General features: G+C 44.0%; 1 protein-coding gene across 1 annotated transcript in view; it reads right to left on the bottom strand.

Moving 5' to 3' along the window:
• Positions 1-22,037, bottom strand: part of LOC122814125 (protoheme IX farnesyltransferase, mitochondrial) — a 1,575,333-nt gene that overhangs the window by 1,245,139 nt on the left and 308,157 nt on the right. The gene's annotated exons all lie outside the window — the stretch shown is intronic.

Raw genomic sequence — 22,037 nt, 5'->3', positions numbered from 1 at the left:
ACAGATGGCATGCCAGGTGGGAACTGAACTGGAAAACCTCTTGCTGCGAGTTAAAGTGCATTGCTGCCTGGGAAGAAAGATTGCATACTTCAGCACCAAAAATCTCACGGGCTTGTCTGCATCTTCTCAGCATCTCCTCAGCCATGTCTTTTACTGGGCAGGAGTGTTCCTGAGAATTCAACATATGTGCCTGGCAGTAAGGAGTCCTGAAGATCACAGTGGCAGTGGTGTGTAATTTCTCCCCAAAGCAGTCCGCGTTTTACTGCCACATTGGGAAGTGGGTTTTTGGATGGAGGCTAAACCCCTTGCTGGTATCCATGGACACCAAGACTGGATCAACAATCTGATTTTTTAAAAATATTAGTAGGAGACCATGACCCTGTCAAAACAGTCTGGTTTACTGGCAATAGTGGCTTGGGAGTCTGGCTGCATAGATGCACTACTGAATGCATATGACAAGGCCTCCATTACTAGAAATACTGCTAATGGTTTGGCATAGGTATGTCCAGGAGTTCCATGCATCTCTTCTTGGCATTTGAAAGTCCCATTACTATTAAAAAAAAAAAATATATATATATATATATATATATATATATATATATATATATATATATATAGGAAATCTCATTTGTTCGTAACTATTATTTAATATGTACACAGTACTAATTTTATTTTTCTTGCAGTGATCTTTACTGAAATACGTGTGTGTTTTTCTTTTTAAACTTGTATCTACTAGAAAACGGTGTTGAATACTTCTTTGTAGACTAACTAGATTATGTGTAGTCTGCATCTTACTATATATGTATACTATTGTACTATCTAATTATTGTATTTTTTTTATATATATATTTTGGAGCTTTTCTCCCCAGGATTCCACTGAAAATGGGCTTCAGGCCCAGTCGGACTAACTGTAAAAAATGTATGTAAATAAATAAACAAAACAAACGTACTCCCATATGAAATTATCCTTTCATATGACAGTACCAGCAACAGTATCAACAAATGAAATCACCTGGAGGGGAGGCACAGGATAACATGTCCTCAGTGGCTGACTCGTAACTGGGAAGGGAAGACGATTAGTCCATAATTGCTAGTTCATCCACCTCGGAGTCAGAGTAATATTATTATTCACGGAGGGAGTCTTCCTTATGTTAAAACCCTGACATTGACTCCTGTTCAAAAGATGGCTGCAGATTCTTATAAAGGTAAAAAAATCCAGAGTCTGCTTCATTAAATCCTAAATGCAGTCACAGAAGCAGAAAAGAAAATTAAAACTCACTCAGGTTTATACTAAGTCAAGATGTTAGACATCCCTTTTCAGGAGGCCTTAAGCCTGCATTTTGGATTAGCCACTTTCATGCCCCTCCTACGCAAGAAGATACCAAAAACTTCAGTCTTAGAGCCCAGGATTCTCTAATGCACCAACATTGACTTCCCATCACCTTTGAAAATCAATACATGGGTCCCAAAACCAGGCATCCATACAACTGACTGAAGGATTTCATCCCAGGAAACCTGATGTCATGTAACTAAATCAAGTCCTCCTGGAAGGGCAATGACTGATGTGTCATATCTGCAGGCATCACACAAACTGTATGGCTGAGAAAGCATGTCACCAGACCAGACACTCTTGAGCCTAGGAAGGTCCTCAGCAACTGGAATGATTATCATCCTCCTCAGTTATATCTTTCTCATGAGGACAGTTTGCAGGGTATCTGAAGTAGGTTTGCAGATGTTCTCTTGTTCCAATAATTTTGGAGAGTCTTGGCTCTCTGCTAATTAGTCTGCTGGTTGAAACAATGCATGTTTAGACCTCAAAGAGAAAAAAACAGTGTGCATGTGTGTGTGTGGGGGTATGTGTAATCTATCAGAAAACAAAAAGTAATTCATTGACTCTGAACTGAAGCAGAGAGCTGAAACAAGTTCCTTGTTGCTATACTTACTGACACACTAGGTAAATACATTTGAAGCTGTGGTATCAACTATAGCACTGCACTCACACCAATGTCAGTACAGCATGAAGTTTTACCTTTGGTTATCTACAAGTGAAACCCAAAATGCTATCAGAGTTATAATCATGCACTGACAACTCACACAAAGTTTTCAGGCCAGACTAATGGACTGATAAGCACTAGAACAACACACATCACAGAACAACACACATCAATCTGCACTCTTACTGCAGCAAGAATGAATTAAATGTGGCATATGCAGATGCCTCTTTCATACCATTGAAGTATTTTCATCCACATGGGGTTTGTGGCCAAAACTCTGGAAGTCCAGCCAGATATCAAGAAGTTGTCTTTAAAGCAATACAGGACAATATGATAAATGTCACATAGGTCTTTGGCAATTATAAATCTCTCTCCAAAGAGCAATTCGCCTCCGACCACTGATCTCTGAAGGGTCAGTGAAGCATCCTGATGTAAAACCTGGTTTACGTCAGCTTGACAACTGAAGCAATCATCGATCATCACACTTATGATTAAAAGACCAGTCAGCATCACTGCATAGAGGGATGAAGCACGGACTACAATGCAGGCGACACATGCATCTGAGGATGAGTGTGCTTATCCTAGTCAAGGCCACATGCACAGGGCACAGAAAGTGACTGGGTTCTCCTAGTGAATGCCAGAAAAACAAACTGCAAAGTGCTTCCTGAATGGGGGGGGGGGGGGGGGGGCAGGGACTTGTAAGTGATGAGCTGATCAGCAAGAATTGTCCACTTTACATCCCACCCAAGAAGCATTATCTGGACACGCAAGGGAATAGGATGAAAAAGTAGGAAAACACTTCTAGCATCAGTATGACGAGGACATAGTAAGCTTTGATCTACTTGCCTATGCCAACTATTACTGGACTAAATCCAGGGGAGGCCAGGAGGGCTTGGTAGACCCAGCAATGATAGAGGCGCACTGGGGCTCCCTGACAGTCACTTGTGGAAGGCAAGAGTGCACAAAAAGAAGACCAAAGACTTGAAAACAATGGCTGTGGGGCACAGTGTTGGCAAAAGCAAAAATAATAATATATGCGTGTGTGAGTATATATATATATATATATATATATATATATATATATATATACATACGTACATACACACATGTATATGTATGTGTATGTGTATATATATATATATATATATATATATATATATATATATATATATATATATATATATATATATATATATATATATTGACCAGACCTGTTATCTAGTCATACAGTCAACATCCTGTTAAGGACAGCACTTGAAATGGATAAAGATGGGACTGAAAAAGAAGTTATGTACTCACCATAACGTTCCATCTGAGGAGGTAACTTCATTTGTCTGCAACCTGTGGGTATCGGATCCGAGCCAGCAGCTTTCCATGCTAATAGATCCGAGCTCCAAGCTCCTCCCCCCTACCCATAATACCCTGCCATCTCCCTCTAACCCTCAGATCGAGTTTGCCAAAGGACAATAAGGAATTCCACAACCTAGGAGTGGTTCCAATCTATTTCAATGACGTCAATGAAAGGTAGCCATATCCTGACTCTTAGATAATGAACTAAGGGGTGCGGGGGATGGAGGGCGGGTCGGCTGCAGACAAATGAAGTTACCTACTCAGATGGAACGTTATGGCTAGTACATAACTTCTTTATCTGAAGTAGTTAACTTCATTTGCTCTGCAACCTGTGGGACAGAGTCCCCAGCTACCAACAACTTGGGAGGCCCTTATGGAAGGATATTCCGGAGCACTGCTGAGCCAAATGATGCACGTCCTCTGGAGATCAAATCCAATTTGTAGTGTGTAATAAAGGTATGAGAGGAGGCCCAAGTAGCTTCCGAGCAAATGTCATCCAAGGAAACCTTTGACCAGAAGGCAGCAGAAGAGGCCATGGATCGGGTAGAATGGGCTCGTACTCTCAGGGGCTCAGGACGACCAGAGCTAGGAGAATGCACTGTGAAATCCATCTAGCTAAGGTTACTTTAGTAACTGGCTTGCCCAGACAAGATTTTGCAAAGGAAACAAAAAGTTGGTCAGATTTTCGAAGATTTGCTCTTCTATTTAAGTAAAAGCATAACTGTCTGTGAACATCCAGACAATGAAGTCTGTATTTTCCTTTATTCTGAAAATTTGGAAAGAAAACAGGCAGATTAATGGTCTGGTTGATGTTAACTTCCAAAGCCACCTTGGGAAGAAAGGAGGGATTAGTCCTGAAGGAGACCCTGTCTTTATGAAAAATGATATAGGGAGGTTTACTGCAAAGAGCATGAAGCTCCGATATTCTTCTCGCAGAAGTAATGGCAATCAGAAAAGCCGTTTTCCATGATACATATTTCAAATCGACTGAAGTCGTGGGCTCAAAGGGGGGCCCAGTCAGAGCTTGAAGAACTAGGGTAAGATCCCATGGGGGGACTAGATCTTTAACGGGAGGTCTTAACAAAAAAGTTCCTTTCAAGAAAGCCTTGCATATTTTGGAGGATGCTAGCAGCCCTGAGCTGTTACCAACATGGTAGTGGGAGATAGCTGCCAATTGAACTTTAATAGTAGAAGCACTGGCTCCTTGATCAAAGGTATGTGAAAGAAAGTCTAGGACTGCTGGAATCGGAGCCGTAAAGGGATCTAAGTTCCTGTGCTCCACCCAGATCGAGAAACGTTTCCATTTACTGTTGTAGGTCTTCCTGGTGAATGGTTTATGGGCAGCCACCAGGATGACCTTAACCGAAGATGATATACCGTGAGTCCTAGCCATCAAGGGAACGGAATCAACCAAGCTGACAGCTTCAGGTAGTCCAGACTGAGGGTCTTCAATCCTAAAGGGTGAGAGATTAGATCCGGTTTGGGATCCAAAATCCAAGGAGGATGTACTTGATGAGACCGCAGGTAAGGGAACCAGGTTTGGCGAGGCCAGAATGGGACTATGAGGATAATTCTGATCCCCAACCGACAAACTTTCTGCAAGAATTTTGTCATCAAGGGAAGAGGAGGATAAGCATACAGAAGACCGGATGGCCAAGCATGAACTAGAGCATCTCTGGGGGTTTCCCCTGGTGGGGGAATCAGAGTGAAGAACACGCTGCACTTTGTGTTCGAAGGCGAGGTGAAGAGATCGCAGCAAGGTTGACCCCATTGGAGAAAGATTTGTTTCGCTACAGCAGGGTTCAGGGACCACTCGTAAGGTGAGAGGATCGTATGACTCAACCTGTCCGTTAAGATGTTTGACCGACACAGTATGTGCGTTGCTATGAGAAAGCGGTTGGTGGATATCGCCCACTCCCATACTCTCATTGCCTCCCTGCAAAGTGGATAGGATCTGGTTCCCCCCCTGCCTGAAGTGCAATAGTTACTGGAGGGAGAAGGGGATGGAGAGCTTGCAACGCTAGAAGCACCGCCCTCATCTCCAGGACGTTGACATGCAGTGAGGTCTCTGTGAAAGTCCACGTGCCTTGGACGGATCTGCCCATGCAATGCCCCCCCCACCCCCACCCAAGGAGAGAAGCATCCGTGGTCACCGTGACTTGGGTAGGGGGTATAACAAAGGGGCGGCCTTCTCAAAGGTCTCTGGAGTGGAGCCACCAAAGAAGTGATTCCCTGCAAATCCTGGTGAGAGGAATAGGTGTGGTCAGGGGTTGACAGAGGATGGACCATTGCACTTGTAACGTCCACTGAAGGATCTCATCTTGAGGCGAGTGAAGGGGGATAGATTGATGGCCACTTCCATAGATCCCAGGCCCTCAGAACTAGTTCCGCTGGTGGAGCTGACGATCGTAAGAGATCTAGAATGTGAAGGCTCAGATTGCAAAGCCTGTCCGTAGTCAGAAAGACTCTGGATTGAGTAGTGTCTATCCTGGCCCCTATGAATTCCAAAATTTGAGTGCGTTGAAGGGATGATTTCTGGAGGTTTATCGTGATCCCTAGGTGGCGGGCTAGGCGTAAGAAGTAGTCCCTGCCTGAGCAGAGTTGATGCCTGGTGGGGGCGGTTAGGAGTCAGTCGTCCTGGAATGGAAAGATCTGTATTCCCTGAAGCCTCAGGTAGGCCCCTACAACTGCCATGACCTTGGTGAACACCCTGGGGGCTGTGGTGAGACCGAAGGGTAGGACCCTGAACTGATAATGGCTGGCTCCCAGCCAAAAGCAAAGGAACCTTCTGGATGGTCTGTCCATCAAAATGTGGTAGTACGCATCCTTCAGGTCTATTGAGCACATCCAGTCGTTCTCCTGCAGAAGTGGGAGAATGGATTGAATAGTGACCATCCGTAATTTATCCTTGGCAATTGACAGGTTCAGCGTTGACAGGTCGAGGATAGGTCGTAAGTCCCCCGTCTTTTTTGGCACCAGAAAGAACCTGGAGTAAAAGCCTGATCCGGATTGTTCGGAGGGGACGCGCTGGATGGCTCTTTTTCTTAGCAGCCCTAAGATTTCTGATGCTGCTGCCTCCCTCTGATCGGGTGGGACATCGGGAGTTATGTTGCTAGGGGAGGGTGAGATAGGAAGGGCATTGAATATCCTCTGGATATGATTCGGAGCACCCAGTGATCTGTTGTGATGGACTCCAATTTTGCTAGGTATTCCGTGAAGCGCCCCCCAACTGCCTCCTGAGAGGAGCAGTCGGGCAACCTCTCAGGGCTGTTGCACACCTCGATCCGAAAAAGGTTCTCTCGACCCAAAATTTTTCGGGCCCCGTCTGCCCCTGGGCCGGCGTCCACCCTGTCCTCCTCTGCCTCTAAAAGACAAACTATCCGGAGCGAAACGGGATTGTTGAGGTTTCCGGAACCGCATCTTCTTTTGTCCTCTTTGGTTCCTGGAGTAGGACCTCTGAGGAGCCCAGAAGCGGATCCAGATGGCAGAAAACGTCTTCCTGTCTTTCTCGCTCTGAAGAAGCATATCGTGGATGGTTTTGCCAGAGAGTGTGGAACCGAAGGGGGCGTTCGCGAAGGACGCCTTGAAGGGTTCTGTAAAGTCGCAGAGATGGAGCCAGGCCTGTCTACGTAAGACGCCTGTTCCGCTAGCTCTAGCCGCTCCCTCCGTAACATGGGAAAGGAGCCGCATAGACGTGTTGGTGATGGACTTGAGAGTGGACATTCGAGCTGAGAAGATTCGCTTGTCCTCGGCCGACATGGACTATGGGGGTGACGCAGCATACTCTTTAATTAGGTCTCGCTGCAGCCTAATCACATGTGCCATATAATTCAATGACCTTACAGAGAAGGTCGCTGAAGAAAACATCTGCTTTCCCAAACGGTCCATCATCCGAGACTCCTTGTCTGGGGGATGCACCGAGGAACTCTCCTGTGCCAATTCCTTTTTAGTGGCAGCCGCCACCACCATGGCATCCACTGGGGCACCCTTGCTCCAAACTGTCCTGTCCGTGGGAGGGCCGAGGATCCTGTCCGGTCTCTTAGGGATTGGTTCAACAGTGTCCGGTTCCTTCCATGCCCTGGTAGCAATGAGGTCTACCAGGGGATTAGTGGGAGGGGACACCCAAGAGGTAGATGGGCCTGTGTCAGACGCCTCCAGAAACACAGACTCATCCGAGGAAGATTTTTGGGCAGACCACCCCCCCTCTAATCCATGATGTCTCCGAAAGAGACGTCTTCGGGGGGTGACCTTGGGGAACCGTCCCCTTCCTCCAAGCCCGTGTCCTCTGTGAGGGACTCAGGTGAGTCCAAGTGCCTCCTCTTGCACTTCCGTTTGTGAGGGACCTCCTCGGGGGGGGGGGGTCCAAAGAGGTCTCATCAGCAATGTCCTGTTCCCCTATGGGAACAATCTGGGATGTAGGCGCAGGCTGTCCCTGGGGCCGGGTGATGGAGGACAGGCCCATCTGAGTGGGAATGGCGGGTGGATCCGAAGCAAGAGCCTGGGGCCTCGAATCCCTTGAGAGGACCCTCTCCACGACGTTGAATGCCGAGGGGGAACTGCTTTCCCTTGGATCCGAAAGCATTCCCCTCAATCCGACGTGCGGATCAGCGCCGAAGGTGACCCGACCGGATCCGAAAGGGTAGTGTGCCCTGACCTTGATGGAGCCAAAGGCCCACTGGCCCTCTCGGATCTGACATTCAGCTCACGGCCCCGAGAGCTCGGATCCAAAAATGGATCAGACAGACTCGAGGGTACAGTCTGCGCCGAAGTAGGAAGCACTGTCGGCGCCAACCCTACCCCGGCTCCGAAGCTAGTCGGATCCGAGAGCTCCGAGCCCCGAAAGCGGGTCGGAGAAGGAGCGATGGGGGCAAAAAAAGGTGTCGAGCTCCCCCCCATGGGGGGGGGGAGGCAAGAGCACTGCAATCTGCATCTGGGCCTGAAGAAATCGACGCATCATCCGGTCCATATCAGTGTCTGACAAGCTTCTGGTAGATCTAGATGAGGCCACCGAAGCTGGCCGGGAAGGCCGCCTGGATGACCTCGAAGGCGACCGGGTCTCCTCCTCCGGCTCCGGGGAGAATCGTGGAGAATGGAGCCAAGAGGGGGAAGGCCCGAAGACCTTAAGGGGAGAGGCGAGCTGTTTAGACGATGGTGCCGAAGTGGTGGATTCGGACTGCCTTTTATGGCTCCGGTGCCTCTCCTTCTCTCTTTCTCTATTTTTCTGTCTTTTTTTCTGCTGTCCCTTTCCTCCTGTGCCAAGGTGGTAGGGTGAGTCCTGGCCAGGGGCTCAGGAGCGATAGGTGGGGCAGCCGGTGCCACCGAGGTGGAGGAAGCAGAGTCTGGGGGCAAAAGGCCCGCCAGAATGAGCTTCGACCTCCTATCCTTCAAAGCCCTGAAGTTGAAGGCTGCACAGATAGTATTGCCCGAAGAAAGGTGGTCAACCCCCAGGCAAAGGACACACAGAATGTGACCATCCGCTGAAGACAGCTTATGGCCACACTCGGTACATTTTGAGAAAATGGCTTTAGGGCCTTCAGCCATTGTAAAAGAATAAAGAAAAGTAGGCCCACAAGCACACACCTTCACACACGCAGAGGGGGGAGGGGAATAAAACTAACTTAACTAAAAATTCAAGAGAACTACCCAAAAAAGACTACAAAATATAGGGGGAGTTCACTCACACACACACCAAGAAAAGGAAAAATCTGACAGAAATTGAAGTTTTTAAGACTGACTTACAGTACTATTGCTCGGAGCTTGTTCTAGAGAAGCTTATGGAAGCTGTGGCAAACGAGATCTGGGGGTTAGAGGGAGATGGTAGGGCATTATGAGTAGGGGGAGGAGCTTGGAGCTCGGATCTATTAGCTTGGAAAGCTGCCGGCTCGGATCCGATACCCACAGGTTGCAGAGCAAATGAAGTTAACTACTTCAGATCAAATTATACTGTGAATCCCAAAGAGTAAAACAAGACTCCCTCTGTCCCTCTGCTGAACAAGACAGTTTCTGGAGTTCACTTCCTGGGGTACTTCATCTAAACAGGGATGCATTTTGGTACCCTTCAGAATAAGAAGTGCTGCAACTACTACATGTAGATCATGAGAAGGTACAGTTGTGTGCACTTACCATAAATGTAGATGTTTGAGTGTATTCACTGTTGCAGTCATTACATTTGGGGTTATCTGCTTGCAGGTAGCCCTCAGTAGGCCTGATTAACAAAGTCTTGGGTCCTGCATCAGTTGCTGTCCCTTCTTCCATGACGTCAGATCATCAGGGGTATAAAACATGCAGCCGACGCCATTACATCAGTTTTTCTTGCCCTAGATGTCAGGTGCCCCCCTAATGGGGAGCAATTAAATATAAAAGTACAAAGATATACCTCCAACAAAAAAGCAAATACACCAAAAATGCTTTTAAGCATAGTAAAGGAAAGTAGAGGTATAGCCAAAAGAAGTTAGGGGGCTGGAGGGAGGGTAACGAGGACTGCAATAGTGAATACACTCGAACATCAACATTTATGATAAGTGTACACAACTGTACTATGTTCTTCGTGTTTCACTGTTGCAGTCATTACATTTGGGTAGATTCCCAAAGCTATGGTTGGGAGGAGGAATTTAGATAGCATTAGACCAGCTATAAGGCCCTGTAAGACTGCAGTGGCAAAGCCAGCTCTGGATTTACAGAAAATTGGCAAACTATAATGCTTGGTGAAAGTATGTACAGAACTCCAGGTCGCAGCTTCTAGGATGTCCCTGGTAGGGGTGCCTCTGAGAAAGGCTGTAGAGGTAGATGCAGCCCTGGTGGAGTGAGGTTTGATCCCTTGGGGGATAGGTTTTCCATGGTGCTTATAGCAGAAATGAATGCAATGGCTTATCCATTTAGAAATGGCTTGCTTTGAAATAGCCTTCCCCTCTGCCCCTGCAGCAAATGCCACCAGCAGTTGTTCAGATTTCCTTTGAGATTTAGTCCTGTCCAAGTAGAATCTAAGTTGTCTGTGCACATCTAAGGAATGCAGTATTACCCTTTATTCTGTGGATTGGAAAAGAAGGTTGGCAAATGGATGGACTGATTAAGACCCACACTGGATACCACCTTGGGTATGAAGGACGGACTGGTTCTCAGGGACACCCTGTCCACATGAAAGATGATGAAAGGCTCCACTGCCATAAGGGCCTGTAATTCAAATACCCTTCTAGCTGAAGTGATTGCTAAAAGGAAAGCTGTTTGCCAAGCAAAAAATTTTAAGTCTGCAGCAGCAGCTGGCTCGAAAGGAGGTAGAGTGATTTTCTCCAAGACAAAGTTAAGGTCCCAGGCTGGATGTGGAGCTCTTCTGGGTGGTCTCAAATTTTTGGACCCTCTGAGGAACTGCTTGGGCAGTGGATGAGAGAAGAGGGGAGGTTCTGTGTTATAATGAGCTGAAATGGCTGAGGCGTGGATTTTAATGGAGGAAAAAGACAGGCCCTTGTGAAGCATCTCAGTTAAGTATTGTAAAATCTGAGGTAAATTGGGCGCTGCTGTGCTCATCCCTTGAAATTGGTCCTAGGCACAGAATCTTTTCCATTTTTCAGCATAAGATTTTCTAGTACTAGGCCTCCTTATCTCTAAAAGGATATCCATCAATGGTTTGCTGAGGAATGGTAAAGGAGAGATTAAGTAATTAGCCAGGCTACAAGGTTCAGTGTTAGAAGGTTAGGGTGCAGAATCTGGTTCTCCTGCTGAGACAGCAGGGAAGGAGTCTGAGGCAGGTGCCATGGAGATAACCGCGACACATTGGGCAGGAGGGGGTATCAGTGTTGGCGTGGCCAGTCTGGAGCAATCAAAATCATCCTTGGTTCATCCTGTTTGATTTTTAGTAGTACTTTGGAGAGCAGAGGCAGAGGGGGGAAGGCATAGACTGATAGGTTTTTCCAGCTGAAGGACAGAGCATCCACTTTCCAGGCTTGTTTGTGGGGAGTCCTTGTGCAAAATTTCTTCAATTGGTAGTTCTGGGGAGAGGCAAACATGTTTATATCTGAGCTCCCCCATTTTCTTGTCAACATGTTGAAAATCCTTGGCTCCAGTTTCCACTCGTGTGGGTCCACAAGGTTTCTGCTTAGTCTGTCTGCCAGTGTATTTCATTTTCCTGGCAGGAATTGAGCTTGTAGGTGCACTTGGCAGCTCAAGGCCGTGTTCCACAATGCCATGGCTAGACTGCAGGGGGGAGTAAGAATGTGTACCCCCCTGCTTGTTTATGTACCACACAGCAGTGGTGTTGTCCGTCTTTACCACTAGCTGTTCTGGAAGAATGTGGTCCTTGAAGGCTGTCAGAGCACTCTGTACAGCTAACATTTCTTTTTGATTGATATGCAGGTGCATTTGACTTGGGTTCCATTTGTCCTGAATGCACTTCCCTGCCATGTGAGCCCCCCATGCATAGTCTGAAGCGTCTGTTGTTAGGGTATGGGTGGCAGGGGGTGAAAGGTAGTCCCTTGTTTTGGTGACATGCCTCTGCCCACCCAAGAAACTCTAGGCGTAGCAAGGTATGATAGGAATCATTGCTTCTAGGTCTTGAGAATGTTGACACCATAGGCTTTTTAGATACCACTGTAGTTTCCTCATATGCAGTCTTGCATATGGAATTAGAAGAATGCAGGAGGCCATGAACCCCAAGGCTTGCAGTATTTGTCTTGCAGATAGCAGGGTTTTTGTGGCCACTTGTTTGAAGTAGGTTGTCAAATTAATTTGTTTTCCTGGAGTGAGGTAAGCCATCTGGGAAGTTGCATTCAAGCTTGCTCCCAGGAATATAATTTGTTGACAGGGTACCAGGTGTGATTTCTTTTCATTTTTGGTGTACCCCAGACAAGTTAGAACCCTTTTTACAAAGGTCGGATGATTCAAAAGTATGTCCTGGCTTTCTGACTGAATTAAGACAATCGTTCAGGTATGGGTATATTTGATTACTTCTTTGCCTGCAAAATGCAATAACTGGAGCTAGGCACTTTGTGAATACCCTGGGCGCAGTAAATAAGCCAAAGGGCAGTGCAGAGAACTGATAGTGCGTGTAGCCTGCTTTGAAGAGTAGGTATCTTCTGCAAGATTCCCTGATTGGGATGTGCAGGTATGCTTCTTTTAAATCTAGTGTTGCCAACCAGGCATCTTTGCCTAGCATAGGAAGTAATTGGTGAAGAGTCAGCATCTTGAATTTTGGAATCTCCAAAAAGGTGTTTAGAGTAGACAGGTCCAGGATAGAATGCCATGAATTGTCTTTTCTGGGTACCAGGAAAAGTCTTGAGTAGAAACCTTGTCCCTTTTCCTCTTCTGGTACCAGTTGAACAGCTCCCATGCTTAAGAGAGAAAGTACTTGTTTTTGGGCCTCTGCCCACTGATTTGGGGGTAGGTCCGGCCACCCGCTTGGTGTTGGCAACGTGTAGAAGTGAAATCTGTATGCCTGGGACACTATATATAAAACCCATTTGTCCTGGGTAATGAGTTCCCAATTCTTTGCATGAAGAGCATCTTTCCCCCCAAAGGGGCAGTCAGTTGATAAGTGATTGAAAATTTTAAAAGGAAGTCATCGAGACAGTTTACCATAGGAGGGAGTTTTATTATTCCCAGATTTGGAAGTGGAGGCCCTCCACTACTTACTTCTGTGTGTCCCCTGGGACTGAAACCTGGGGTTTTTGCTGTGTTTGGGTTTGGCTTGAGAATACCTGATAGGGGCTGGGAAGGACCAATTCTTAGAGGGCCAGTGCCTACTAAATCTAGGAGGCTGACCTTGTAAAAAATCTTTAACAGTTTGCATAGATTTATAGCTTTATCTTCCATCTTTTTAAGAACTTCTTCAGCCTTGTTGCCAAACAGGTGGTCCTGATTTAAAGGAGCATCCAACAATTTAGCTTTAACATGATCAGGCAAAGATTGCTCCTTAAGCCAAGCATGCCTTCTGAGCACAGACCCAGTAACAGCAGCCCTGCAAGAGGCCTCTAATGAATCAAAACCACATTGCAAAGTATGTTTTCCACTTGTTCAGCAGAATGCATTAAATCCTGTAATTCTTTATTTTCCACATAGCCAGGAATCAACATAATTTTCTGTTTAAGCCATCCAATAACATGTTGCTGATACTTTAACATATGAAACTGGCAGTTTAAAGCCCTAATGGCCAAGGTTGCAGAAGTGTAAACCTTCTTACCCCATCTATCCAGCGCCCTGGAGTCTCTATCAGAAGGGGTAGGATTTTTAGCAGTAGAAGCCTTAATGCCCTTGGGCCCCTGTGAAATGGTCTCTGGATCTGCAATAGGATTTTTAAAAAGGAACTTGTGGGACTCAGGGACCCTGTAGTATCTTTCAGGTTTTCTGGGAGCAGGAGGCAGGGAATCAGGGGCCAAACTAGATTCCGAAAAAGCATCATCATCAATGTCTAGTACAGGAGGAATAGCTAAAGGCCTATGATAAGGTAGGAGAAGGAAATCCCCAAGCCTCTTTTTTGAATAAGAAAAATCATGGCTTTCCCAGTGGAAATGCTCCCTTAAAGTATGTAAGGTTTCCCCAAAAGAAAACTCCTCAGGAGGGGAAGCAGAGAGAATGGAGTCCTCTGCATCAGAATCTTCATAAGTAGATAAGGGCAAATCCAGATAATCAGAAGAATCAGAAAAACACAGAATCCTGATCAGAAGATTCATAATCAACTTCAGTCCTAGGCCTCTTAGAAGGGGGGGGGGGGTGTTGGCTACCCCTGATTAGAGTTATTAGATCTTCAGCCATTCTTATCTTTTGTTTTTAGGCATAGAGGCCTGAGCATGTGGCCTGGGCATCGATTTTTTAGGCATGGATCAAGATTTAGGCCTAAGTAAAGAAGGAGGCATTGGTTTAATATGCAAGTCCATAGGCCTGAATACACTCTCAGAAGCCAGTGCCTGCATAGCGGCTTCGGACCCATTCAAGGAAGAGACATTCGCGGGTTCCATAGTTGAAGCATCTCACAGCATATTGGACTCCGAATGGGTCTTAGTAGAGTCCTGCAAATCACAAGTAGCGGGTATCAGGGGCTGCGAAAGCACCTCACTGAGTACCAGTGAACTGGTGACTGGCTTAGGAGAAGCATCGTCAGCAGTTTTAGACCTCAGCGGCCTGTCTCTGTCTTTATCTTTGCATTTTTTCAGAATCCCGGTAGTCAGATGGCTAACCGGCGACATTTCTGGATAATTAAACAGAGAACCGAAATATTTAGAGGCGAAAATATACAGATGACTGATAGTGCGCTGATTAAATAAAGCACAAAACCGACAGCAAGGTACGTCATGGTCAGGGCCTAGGCAAGGAATACAATATGAATGAAAATCTTTATGAGGTATTTGCTTTCCACAAGTAATGCAATTATTAACTTTTACCGACATCGGTAAGGAGCAAGAAAAAGTTTCCCCAACGGGGTACTTGGCTTTAGTTGAAGACTTTGGTTCTGAAACTCGAAAATGTAAATTTCAGGAGTAGGCCGACCGGCACTTGCGAACTGCTTCTGCTTTGGGCACCACACAGCAAGAAAGACTGATGTAATGGCGTCGGCTGCTTGTTTTATACCCCTGATGACCTGACGTCATGGAAAAAGGGACAGCAACCAATGCAGGACCCAAGACTTTGTTAATGAGGCCAACTGAGGGCTACCTGCAAGCAGATAACCCCAAATGTAATGACTGCAACAGTGAAACACAAAAAACATCTCTAGAAGCTGACATAAGTGTTAAGGAAAATGTCTGGAACTAGTAATTCCTGGCTCCTATTTGGAGGTGAAAGATTTTGTGGACAGCTTGGAGAGGACATGAGAATGTAAGCATCATGAAGAGTCAAACACCATACCCAGTCTCTTCTGGAAAAACACTGAAAAAACGGAAGGTTTACCATGTGAAAGGACTCTTTGGGAATAGGAAGGTTTCAAGCTGTTCAAGTCTAAGACTGTCCCGATGCCTCCTGTCATGATTTGCACTAAAGAATCTGAAATTTTACCATAACACTTGTGGGTCTAAGAGAAATTCTTGGATGGCTTTTTTCCAGGAGCTTTTACACCTTCTTCCATACTTGATGTTTTTGTAATGATGTGATCTGTGACAAGGGCAGAGAGGTGATTTGGAGAGCAAAGAAAGGGAATGAGATGTCCACTTGATATTGTCTCCCACATCTATGACTCCTTGGATTATGATGAACCAAGCAGGGTCATGGAGGGTGAACCCTCCTCATCACCTCCAAACCCAACAGTCAGGACTAATGTGGTCCAGTTGTAGGTTGACCAATACTGTACTCAAATATCTGAGGACTAGTCTCATCTTGTCCAATATCCCGTAACTGCAATTAATTTTAACTTAATGGGTGCCACTGCATCTAAAGTCCCAAGATGACAACAACACTTCAATATAAAACAATGCAGTGTTGGGACTCGCAATATCAAACTCTAACTGTAGGATTCATACAAGTGCTCACTGCTGGGTCTGCACTGACAAGGAGATACAATACTTGATGCGTTTTGCTGTTTGGGAACTGATGTTGCTTGGTTTAGGTGCAATTGTCATTTGATTGTTATCCTTGATGCAATAGTCCACGACAACATGATAGTAAACCCTTCATCTCATCTCCTTTCATCAATTGTCTTTCAGCTTCATTAAACTGCTTATTAACAAAGCACTGTACAATAATAAGGAATATGAAATTAATGGAAAGAAAAATGTCTAAAAAATGAAGAAAAATTTAAAGAAAAAGCATAAACAGGAGAACAACATGAGCTCACAAAAGGATGGAGTTACAAGCCAAAATAAACTAGAAGTTTGATCATGGAGGGTGACTGCCCCATAATAAAAGGTAATAGGTCAGACAGCTGTGAAGGCACTAAAAAGTTAATGTGTAACAATCTCACTAACTGCCAATAAAGTGAAAGATGGATAAAAGCAGACAGAAAATTGAAACAGTCACAAACCATTCACAAAGAAATGAAGGTTTCAACTAATACAGTGCCCATTTACCTACTGTTTAATTCTGAGCAAATCACTTAACAAAAAAGTGCTAGCCATCACCCTTGAAAAGAGGGATGAGCCTAGCGGGTTTAACTGGTTAACAAATGAGTTAAGGAAAAAAGTATGTTACAATTGTAAAAGACACACGCAGTACAGATCCTCAGTAGTACTGCCAGGATACAGGAAAAAAACTGCAGCCATAAATTGACCTTACCTTGTTCAATGTCATACTAAAGCAGATACCTAGTTCCTGTAAAAAGGAACACATGTCAAATGTTATACAGATTTCAGTGAGCTGTCAGTAAACTGAACAGACAAAATCTTCTAAATTAGAGAAGGTAGTAGAATAATTCTGTAAGGAACTGCCAAATAGTTTCAATTTCTGTTGTATGCTTTCTGAAGGGAGCCAGTATCTGAACCTGCAACAGCAAATCCATGTGTGTGTCAAGCAATTCATCATACATCTTAGCATTAAAAGTCAATACACAACCCTATAGGAAGTTGCATATCAACACAAATGCAGTAATCTCAGCCCAGTACCTACATTCAGAAGTATGCAATTTAGCTACCTGCAGAAGTCTATAAACACAAACAAAAGGAAGAGGCAATTTTATTGTTAAAAGGAATCTTTAGTTTTCTGACATTCAGTGGTCTGAAACAGACCAAATACTACAGCTGCATGCCACACAAAACATACAGATGTAATTAAGTCTGGCAGATCTCAACTGGGTATGAGGCTTTGCAATATATTACTTTCAACTCATAGCTTGCTATGCAGAATTCTCTGATAGCAAGGGTACTGAAGTCAACCCCCCCACCCCCCCCCCCCCATTACAAAGAGACTGCTAGTCTAGTCAGTGGACACATGAAAAGGTTACTGCATATTAACTAAGTAAAGATTCAGTACTGGAACAGCTCATTTCTCACAATGCAGTCAGCATCTGATCATGGTGAGCTTGGCCAGTCAAACATTTGCTTTTACTGTGTATGAGTGTGCGTGCGTGTATGTATGCATGTATGGGGGGTTGCTGGTAAAGTCAGGTAATGTGACATTTTAGCATATTCCCAGCGCCACAGGTAGTACTCACCTACTGACTTTGGAGAAAGAACACGCATAAGGAAAATACTGGGTGTGGCGATCTTTCATTCTCTACCATCCCACACCCATTCAGCAGTTTGTTCACCCCTTGCATAAGTAAGGCATAGACTCAGATGGGTTACTCACATAACATTATTCAAACAGATGTCATTCAAACTGCCTTTCCATTAAGCGCGATCCCAACCTCTCGAAAGTCTATGACAATCTGTCCAGAGGATTATGATACACAGTCTGTATTCTATTAAGCACATTTTCAACTGCTCATATCAAAATGTATAACTAATTATCTTTCCTGAAGAGAACCACCACCACCATTTTTTTTGCTATGCCTCTTAAAAGGGGGAGACACTGTTTTTAAGTTCACTGAAGCCAAGTAACTAGTCCCACCCATGTGCAGGTAGCAACAGAATCATAGCAAGTAGGACAAGTTAACCATTATTTTTACCAAATGTATCTTCCTGGTAATGAAACTGGTCCCACAATAAATTGGCAAATTATGGGTGCAATAAATAAGCTCTTTTTGTTATTCCCATTCTTAAGAGCATCAACATGGTTACCATTTAAAGAGCAGTGACATTTTTAAGCAGAGTACGAACCATGATTTGGTACTTCGTTACAGTTAATGCAGACACTAGATGGATATAGTTCTACTGAAGTCAGAGAAACTGTTTCCCCTCACAACATGAAACTACAAACTTTGGCAGACCTCAGTATCAATAACAAGGTAGTCGTATCACTGTTACACAAAATACAGTGCTAAAACCTTTAATGTAAAAGGAAAACTATGCATGAGAGTTTTCTTTATTTAGGGAGGGATGGACATTCTGAAGATGTTTGCAAACTTTTTTTTCTGTTAAAGAAACCAGTATAGAACTACATACATTTTCTATAGTTTAGCAACTCTTACCTGAACTACAAATTGCACAGCTACTGAGAAGGTAGTTGCACAAACTGGCAGAATAAAACTAAAACACAAGCTGTAGAAGGGCAGGGTGTGGCAGTATTGTTACTCTTACAGCTACAGTCACTGTAAGAAATCACACCTCTATCACCTAAAAGTACCATACCCAGGGTCAATGTTCCATTAACATTCCCTGAACGGGGATATGGCATTCTGTCAGGTACTGTTCATGCTAACTCCAATTTCATGAGGCTTATTAACGGTAGAAACATCCTGGACACAGAATCCACTTCTACTTCTGTTATTTAATACTGGAAAAAATGCTGCTGAGGATGCCAGAGGGACAAGAAACAGCATATAGATTGAAATATGCGTTTCTATAAGTAATGTCAATGGCAATATGAAAGGGGTCATTAAGCAAGAGCAGTCTTTTCTCAAAGAGTATCCCCAAGGGGCTGCAAATGATTTCCTGATCTTTACTGACATTTAAACACAGCTGCCCAGGGTCACAGACCACCCTGGGGCTTTGATAAGATTACCCTTTTAAATGACGCTGTAAGAAGGCACGAGCTTCACTGGGCAATGGTGTTATCTAATGGCAGCCATTGAACGGCCTATGACTGAAGGCAGAGGCTATTACAAGGAACAATCTGTCTTATCTGTCAGCAAACAAGTTACCAAATGATAGGTTTGGTCTATTACAGGGCTTAGTCTGCGCGAGTGTGTGTGTGTGTGTGTGTGTGTGTGTGTGTGTGTGTGTGTGTGTGTGTGTGTGTGTGTGTGTGTGTGTGTGTGTGTGTGTCAGTTAGCCTGATCATCCCTGTGAAGCATTCAGCTGACTAAAAAGCCTTCTAGACTTGCCCCAAAAAGAAAAGTAATGCTTGCTAAGAACAAAATGAGTCCTGGACTTGTAACACCTACGGCTCAGGTAGCATCACAGATGGAGAAGCAAGAGGAAAATAAGCAGAAACATCGGAAATGAACTGAACAGAAAATCTTTTTTACATGCCATAGTGGCAGTCTGCGAAATCATTTTATTATTCACACATATTCAATGAAATGTACTAAGCAGCAGCAACATTTTGTTATACCAAAGATATCTACCCTAAAACACACCCTATATAAAACAATTTATCATACATCTAAAAATTCTGCATTTTTATTACTAAATGATTTATTTACTTACTTTATTTTTTTATTTGACATTTGTTTACCAGGAAAGTCCAACTCGAACAGAAAGTGCCCATTTTCAGCAGAGGCCCAGGGAGAAAAGCTCCACAATCACAATATTTCAAAAATAAGTGCATGTATTTTAAATCACAAAGTATCATGTTACATTACAAAACATCAAGTACAAACATCAAAGTATCATGTTACACTACAAAACATCAAGTACAAATATCAAAGTATCATGTTACACTACAAAACATCAAGTACAAATATCAAAGTATCATGTTACATTACAAAACATCAAGTACAAATATCAAAGTATCATGTTACACTACAAAACATAAGAGCAAAAAACTGTTGTACTGAGAAAAACTTAGAACATATGTTTCATAGTAGAATGCAGTGAAGAACATCATCATCAGCTGGAAAAATATGTGAGGAAAGACTCAGCAGTCGTATTATTTGTTACATACATTAATATGTGATAAATGAGACCTGTGAGTATTCTAATACAAGATTTAAAGAGATATTAGAGAATACAGGATTAGAGACAGTGAGGTGAAATTGAGGGATGTCTTAGTATGAGAAAGGTGTTCATATTATGGTTATAGAAGGAAGAAGGATGGAGAGAAGGAGATTTTAAGAAGAGTGCAGGTTAGAGTGTCTTCAGGTAGCTCAGGTGAGCAGGGAGAAAACAGAAAGAGGTAGAGAAAGTCTGCAGGGATGAAGTGACTAAAGTAAGGTAGTGGGACAACAAAAAAGGAGTGGAGCAGGAGGCTGGAGAGTATTGTGAAGTGTGGTCTAGGTTAAAGGGGGTGAGTAAAGTATAGTGAGTAAGTTCAGCCAGGATTGACACAGGAGCAGGTCCAAGAATATGTAAGGTATTCTTTCAGGGATCATTTAAAGGTGGGTAGGTTAGAAATAGTTCTGGTGGTTAGACTTAAGGAGTTCCATTTTTTTTTTGTTTTGCTACGGAGTTCGAGTATAGGATTAGCCCAGGGGATTTATGGTGAGAAGCTGTGCCAATGTCAACGTAACCTGCTCCTTTCTGTAGGAGATATCCAGGGTATGCCCCATATACAAATGGAAAACTATTTAATACATATTCCAACTCTGAATACTGCCCCACATACCAAGGCACTACAACTGGACTTTGACATGGGCTTAGTTAGTGGCCTCTGCCCCAAACACCACCTACTCTGAATCCAGCTCTGCTCAGATGTGTACACAGAATATGGTCACTGTAGCTTCTGTGGGAATCTGGGGATGCTGTCATTATTTCTTTAAATTTCCTCCCAAACCTCAGGGGTTATTATTATGCGTTGGACTGGGGACAACATGGTCATTACTTCGTTAGCTTTTCCCACAAACTTCAGAGGGTTGCACAGACAGTCAACTACGTTTGTACAGGAGTAGTGTACTATTGGCAACACTACTGTATTAATTTTTTCATTTTCCTCACAAACAGCAGATGCATATACAGGTGGCTATCTTTTAGGAGAGGGTAAAGACGCATTCTGTTTATATATGTCTGACAGCAAATAAGTTGCATTTGTGGGGGGATGTTTGTTTTTTGTTTTTGTTATTACAGTGTAGTCTTGGTTAGTGATGATGTGTTGAAAGGATTCAGGGAAAACCACAGCTTAAGAGCAAGACTGGAATTCTTACCTTAATCATGATTTCTGTTCAGTCCATCTCGAGGCTATACCCTATCCCACAATGCCTAGGGAAAAATACCCAGATCTTGTTTGCAGATTACTAACATATTAGAAACATATACTAAAAACAATGGTAATAACTCTTAGCCTATGACTCATGAGACAAGAAGGGAAACAGAGAACATTTTATCACCAATAAAAATTTCCTCTCAATCCTCCAGGTTAAGGGAAGGAGGGTGGGATGCAAGAATGAAGGCGAGATTATGGACAGTAAACATGGAACGTTATGGTGAGTACATAACTTCTTAATGTTATGTTGTCCCATCTCGCCTTCATTCTTGCTGGTTGGGATGGCGTCCCCAGCACCTTCTTTCTTGGGTGGCTCAAAGGAATAAGCTCTTCAGAATAGTGGAACCAAATGAAGTTCTGGGAGGTTACGTCTACTTTGTAATGACAGATGAAGGTATGAGGATTGACCCATGTGGCTGCAGCACAAGAGTCCAAAGGCACTCTGGCCTGAAAAGCGGCCAAAATCGACATAGCTCTTGTTGAGTGGGCCCTATTCCTTCCTGGCAATTGTTTATGCTAAGAAGTATATGAGTAGTTTATTGTGTCATTAAGCCATTTTGACAAAGTAACTTTGGATATCGGTGGACCTTTCTTGCTATATGAGAAAGAGACGAATAACTGGTCAGATATCCTGAATTCTTTCGTTCTATGCAAGTAGAAACATAACTGCCTGTGGACGTCCAATTGGTATAGCTTATACTTTGCCTTGTTGCCATAATTCGAAAGAAAATGGGCAGGTCAATGGACTGGCTCAAATTGGTGTCAGAACATACCTTTGGAAGGAATGAAGAATCTAGCTCTGTGAAAAAACAAATATGGAGG

The sequence above is a fragment of the Protopterus annectens genome, chromosome 10.part0, assembly GCF_019279795.1.
Source record: "Protopterus annectens isolate FY-2018-M chromosome 10.part0, PAN1.0, whole genome shotgun sequence".
In the NCBI taxonomy this organism is placed as follows: Eukaryota; Metazoa; Chordata; order Ceratodontiformes; family Protopteridae; genus Protopterus; species Protopterus annectens.
This window is presented reverse-complemented; position numbering and strand designations above follow the sequence as displayed.